Source organism: Arachis stenosperma, chromosome 5 (assembly GCF_014773155.1).
Source record: "Arachis stenosperma cultivar V10309 chromosome 5, arast.V10309.gnm1.PFL2, whole genome shotgun sequence".
Classification (NCBI taxonomy): Eukaryota; Viridiplantae; Streptophyta; class Magnoliopsida; order Fabales; family Fabaceae; genus Arachis; species Arachis stenosperma.
The window spans coordinates 38833551-38840069 of record NC_080381.1 but is presented as its reverse complement, the minus strand read 5'-3'; the positions used below and the strand labels follow the sequence as shown (position 1 = coordinate 38840069).

General features: G+C 42.4%; 1 non-coding gene across 1 annotated transcript; it reads right to left on the bottom strand.

Annotated features, from left to right (window-relative positions):
• Positions 1-327: 327 nt before the first annotated feature.
• Positions 328-435, bottom strand: LOC130983526 (small nucleolar RNA R71). Its single transcript, XR_009087511.1, has one exon. It is a non-coding gene; the product is annotated as a small nucleolar RNA R71 (small nucleolar RNA).
• Positions 436-6519: the final 6084 nt, after the last annotated feature.

The window sequence follows — 6519 nt, the reverse complement described above, 5'->3', positions numbered from 1 at the left end:
TATGGGAGAAGCATCTCTATCCCTGCCATTGGAGCAAACAACTTTGAGCTTAAGCCTCAATTAGTTTCTCTAATGCAACAGAATTGCAAGTTCCATGGACTTCCATTGGAAGATCCTCAACAGTTTTTAGCTGAGTTCTTGCAAATCTGTGACACTGTCAAGACTAATGGGGTAAACCCTGAGGTCTATAGACTTATGCTATTCCCTTTTGCTGTAAGAGACAGAGCTAGAACATGGTTGGATTCTCAACCTAAAGAAAGCCTGGACTCTTGGGAAAAGCTAGTCAATGCCTTCTTGGCAAAGTTCTTTCCACCTCAAAAATTGAGTAAGCTTAGAGTGGAAGTCCAAACCTTCAGACAGAAGGATGGAGAATCCCTCTATGAAGCTTGGGAAAGATACAAACAATTAATCAGAAAGTGTCCTTCTGACATGCTTTATGAATGGAGCATCATAGGTATTTTCTATGATGGTCTCTCTGAACTATCCAAGATGTCTTTGGATAGCTCTGCTGGAGGATCTCTTCATCTGAAGAAGACGCCTACAGAAGCTCAAGAACTAATTGAAATGGTTGCAAATAACCAATTCATGTACACTTCTGAAAGGAATCCTGTGAACAATGGGACTAATCAGAAGAAAGGAGTTCTTGAGATTGATGCTCTGAATGCCATTCTGGCTCAGAATAAAATATTGACTCAACAAGTCAATTTGATTTCTCAAAGTCTGTCTGGAATGCAAAATGCACCAAGCAGTACTAAGGATGCTTCATCTGAAGAAGAAGCCTATGATCCTGAGAACCCTTCAATGGAAGAGGTGAATTACCTAGGAGAACCCTATGGAAACACCTACAATTCTTCATGGAGAAATCACCCAAATTTCTCATGGAAGAATCAAGAGAGACCTCAATAAGGTTTCAATAACAATAATGGTGGAAGAAACAAGTTTAGCAATAGCAAGCCTTTTCCATCATCTTCTCAGCAACAGACAGAGAATTCTAAGCAGAATCCCTCTGACTTAGCAACCATGGTCTCTGATCTAATCAAAACCACTCAAAGTTTCATGACTAAAACAAGGTCCTCCATTAGGAATTTGGAGGCACAAGTGGGACAGCTGAGCAAGAAAGTTACTGAACTCCCTCCTAGTACTCTCCCAAGCAACACAGAAGAAAATCCAAAAGGAGAGTGCAAAGCCATCAACATGGCCGAATTCTGGGAGGAAGAAGAGGCAGTGAACGCCACTGAGGAAGACCTCACTGGACGTCCACTGGCCTCCAATGAGTTCCCCAATGAGGAACCATGGGAATCTGAGGCTCAAAATGAGACCATAGAGATTCCATTGGAATTACTTCTGCCATTCATGAGCTCTGATGAGTATTCTTCCTCTGAAGAGGATGAGTATGTCACTGAAGAGCAAGTTGCTAAATACCTTGGAGCAATCATGAAGCTAAATGACAAGTTATTTGGAAATGAGACTTGGGAGGATGAACCCCCTTTGCTCACCAAAGAACTGGATGACCTGTCTAGGCAGAAACTGCCTCAAAAGAGGCAGGATCCTGGGAAGTTTTCAATACCTTGTACCATAGGCACCATGACCTTCAAGAAGGCCTTGTGTGACTTAGGGTCAAGTGTAAACCTCATGCCCCTCTCTGTAATGGAGAAGCAAGGGATCTTTGAGGTGCAAGCTGAAAAAAAAATCTCACTAGAGATGGCAGACAACTCAAGAAAACAAGCTCATGGACTTGTAGAGGATGTTTTGGTGAAAATTGAAAACCATTACATCCCTGCTGATTTCATAGTCCTAGAGACTGGGAAGTGCATGGATGAAACCATCATCCTTGGCAGGCCCTTCCTAACCACAGCAAAGGCTGTGATTGATGTTGATAGAGGCGAACTGATCATTCAAGTGAATGAAGAATCCTTTGTGTTTAAGGCTCAAGGATATCCCTCTGTCACCATGGAGAGGAAGCATGAAGAGCTTCTCTCAAATCAGGGTTAAACAGAGCCCCCACAGTCAAACTCTAAGTTTGGTGTTGGGAGGCCACAACCAAACTCTAAGTTTGGTGTTGAACCCCCACATTCAAACTCTAAGTTTGGTGTTGGGAGGTTCCAACATGGCTCTGAGTATCTGTGAGGCTCCATGAGAGTCCTCTGTCAAGCTAGTGACATTAAAGAAGCGCTTGTTGGGAGGCAACCCAATGTTTTATAATTAACTATTTTCTTTTGTTATTTTATCTTTTTTGTAGGTTGATGATCATGAGAAGTCATAAAATCAATGAAAAAAGCAAAAACAGAATGAAAAACAGGAAGAAAAACAGCACACCCTGGAGGACGCACCTACTGGCGTTTAAACGCCAGTAAGGTTAGCTGTTGGGCGTTTAACGCCCAGTCTGGCACCATTCTGGGCGTTTAACGCCAGTAAGGTTAGCTGTTGGGCGTTTAAACGCCAGAAAAGGGCAAGAACCTGGCGTTAAACGCCAGGAATGGGCACCAGCCCGGCGTTTAACGCCAGAAATGGCACAAAACGTGATTTTGCATGCCATTTGGTGCAGGGATGACTTTTCCTTGACACCTCAGGATCTGTGGACCCCACAGGATCCCCACCTACCCTACCACTCTCTCTCTTCTTCACCAATCACCTCAACACCTCTTTCCCAAAAACCCCTCACCTATCAAATCCCCTCTTTCTCTTCACCACTCACATCCATCCTTCATAAAACCCCACCTACCCCTCCATTCAAATTCAAACCACTTTCCCACCCAAACCCACCCTCAAATGGCCGAACAACCCTCTCCCCTTCTCCTATATAAACCCTCCTTCACTCCTTCATTTTCACACACCTTAAACACCATCTCTCTCCCCTTTGGCCGAATACAAAGCCATTCCCTTTCTCCTCATTTCTTCTTCTTCTACTCTCTTCTTTCTTCTTTTGCTCGAGGACGAGCAAACATTTTAAGTTTGGTGTGGTAAAAGCATTGCTTTTTGTTTTTTCATAACCATTTATGGCATCCAAGGCCGGAGAAACCTCTAGAAAGAGGAAAGGGAAGGCAAAAGCTTCCACCTCCGAGTCATGGGAGATGGATAGATTCATCTCAAGGGTGCATCAAGACCACTTCTATGAAGTTATGGCCTTGAAGAAGGTGATCCCCGAGGTCCCTTTTTCACTCAAAAAGGGTGAATATCCGGAGATCCGACATGAGATCCGAAGAAGAGGTTGGGAAGTTCTTACCAACCCCATTCAACAAGTCGGAATCTTGATGGTTCAAGAGTTCTATGCCAATGCATGGATCACCAAGAACCATGATCAAAGTGTGAACCCGAATCCAAAGAATTATCTTACTATGGTTCGGGGGAAATACTTGGATTTTAGTCCGGAAAGTGTAAGGTTGGCATTCAATTTGCCCATGATGCAAGGAGATGAACATCCTTACACTAGAAGGGTCAACTTTGATCAAAGGTTGGACCAAGTCCTCACAGTCATATGTGAAGAGGGCGCACAATGGAAGAGAGATTCAAGAGGCAAGCCGGTTCAATTGCGAAGGCATGACCTCAAACCCGTGGCTAGAGGATGGTTGGAGTTCATTCAACGCTCAATCATTCCCACTAGCAACCGGTCCGAAGTTACTCTAGACCGGGCCATCATGATTCATAGCATCATGATTGGAGAAGAAGTGGAAGTTCATGAGGTTATAGCCCAAGAACTCTATAAGGTGGCGGACAAGTCCTCTACCTTAGCAAGGTTAGCCTTTCCTCATCTCATTTGTCACCTCTGTTATTCAGTGGGAGTTGACATAGAGGGAGACATCCCTATTGATGAGGATAAGCCCATCACTAAGAAAAGGATGGAGCAAACAAGAGACCCCACTCATCATGAGATCCCTGAGATGCCTCAAGGGATGCACTTTCCTCCACAAAACTATTGGGAGCAATTGAACACCTCCCTAGGAGAATTGAGTTCCAACATGGGACAACTAAGGGTGGAGCATCAAGAACACTCCATCATCCTTCATGAAATTAGAGAAGACCAGAGAATCATGAGGGAGGAGCAACAAAGACAAGGAAGAGATATTGATGAGCTCAAGCACTCCATAGGATCTTCAAGAAGAAGAACAAGCCGCCATCACTGAGGTGGACCCGTTCTTTAATCTCCTTGTTCTTTATTTTCCTATTTTTTGAATTTTAGTGCTTATGTTTATCCATGTTTGTGTCTTATGATCATTAGTGTCTTAGTGTCTATGCCTTAAAGTTATGAATGTCCTATGAATCCATCACCTTTCCTAAATGAAAACTGTTTTTATCACAAAAGAACAAGAAGTACAGGATTTCGAATTCATCTTTAAAACTAGCTTAATTAGTTTGATGTGGTGGCAATACTTTTTGTTTTCTGAATGTATGCTTGAACAGTGCATATGTCTTTTGAATTTGTTGTTCATGAATGTTAAAATTATTGGCTCTTGAAAGAATGATGAAAAAGGAGACATGTTACTGAGGATCTGAAAAATCATGAAAATGATTCTTGAAGCAAGAAAAAGCAGTGAATACAAAAAAAAAGAGAGAAAAGGAAACGAAAAAAAGAAAAAGAAAAAGAAAGAAATAAAGTTGTGATCCAAGGCAAAAAGAGTGTGCTTAAGAACCCTGGACACCTCTAATTGGGGACTTTAGCAAAGCTGAGTCACAATCTGAAAAGGTTCACCCAATTATGTGTCTGTGGCATGTATGTATCCGGTGGTAATACTGGAAGACAGAGTGCTTTGGGCCACGGCCAAGACTCAATAAGTAGCTGTGTTCAAGAATCATCATACTTAACTAGGAGAATCAATAACACTATCTGGATTCTGAGTTCCTAAAGAAGCCAATCATTCTGAATTTCAAAGGATAAAGTGAGATGCCAAAACTGTTCGGAGGCAAAAAGCTACTAGTCCCGCTCATCTAATTTGGAGCTTAGTTTCATTGATAATTTGGAGTCTATAGTATATTCTCTTCTTTTTATCTTATTTGATTTTCAGTTGCTTGGGGACAAGCAACAATTTAAGTTTGGTGTTGTGATGAGCGGATAATTTGTACCCTTTTTGGCATTGTTTTTAGTATGTTTTTAGTAGTTTTAGTTGAGTTCTTAGTATATTTTTATTAGTTTTTAGTTAAAATTCACTTTTCTAGACTTTACTATGAGTTTGTGTGTTTTTCTGTGATTTCAGGTATTTTCTGGCTGAAATTGAGGGACCTGAGCAAAAATCTGATCCAGAGACTGAAAAAGACTGCAGATGCTGTTGGATTCTGACCTCCCTGCACTCGAAGTGGATTTTCTGGAGCTACAGAAGCCCAATTGACGCGCTCTCAACGGCGTTGGAAAGTAGACATCCTGGGCTTTCCAGCAATATATGATAGTCCATACTTTGCCCAAGATTTGATGGCCCAAACCGGCGTTCAAAGTCACCCTCAGGAATCCCAGCGTTAAACGCTGGAACTGGCACCCAAATGGGAGTTAAACGCCCAAACTGGCATAAAAGCTGGCGTTTAACTCCAAGAAGAGTCTCTGCACGAAAATGCTTCATTGCTCAGCCCAAGCACACACCAAGTGGGCCCGGAAGTGGATTTTTATGTCATTTACTCATCTCTGTACACCCTAGGCTACTAGTTTTCTATAAGTAGGACCTTTTTCTATTGTATTTGAACATCTTTTGATCATGCTTTGATGATTAAACCCTCTTTAGGGGAGGCTGGCCATTCGGCCATGCCTAGACCTTGTTCTTATGTATTTTCAACGGTGGAGTTTCTACACACCATAGATTAAGGTGTGGAGCTCTGCTGTACCTCGAGTATTAATGCAATTACTATTGTTCTTCTATTCAATTCCGCTTGTTCTTTGTCCAAGATATCACTTGTTCTTCAACTTGATGAATGTGATGATCCATGACACTCATCATCATTCTCACTTATGAACAAGGTGACTGACAACCACTTTTGTTCTACAAGCAACCAAGGCTCTAGTGAATATCTCTTGGATTCCTGATTGCACGATGCATGGTTGATCGCCTGACAACCGAGTGCTCGCCTGACAAACGAGCCAACCATTTCGTGAGATCAGAGTCTTCGTGGTCTAGGCGAGAACTGATGGCAGCATTCAAGAGAATCCGGAAGGTCTAAACCTTGTCTGTGGTATTCTGAGTAGGATTCAATGATTGAATGACTGTGACGTGCTTCAAACTCCTAGCAGGCGGGGCGTTAGTGACAGACGCAAAAGAATCAATGGATTCTATTCCGGCCTGACCGAGAACCGACAGCTGAATTCCGCGTGCTGTGACAGAGCATATGCAATCGTTTTCACTGAGAGGATGGGAGGTAGCCATTGACAACGGTGAAACCCTACACGAGCTTGCCATGGAAAGGAATAAGAAGGATTGGATGAAGACAGTAGGAAAGCAGAGAGACGGAAGGGAAGGCATCTTCATGCGCTTATCTGAAGTTCCTACCAATGAATTACATAAGTATCTCTATCTTTATCTTTTATGTTATTTTCGTTCATCA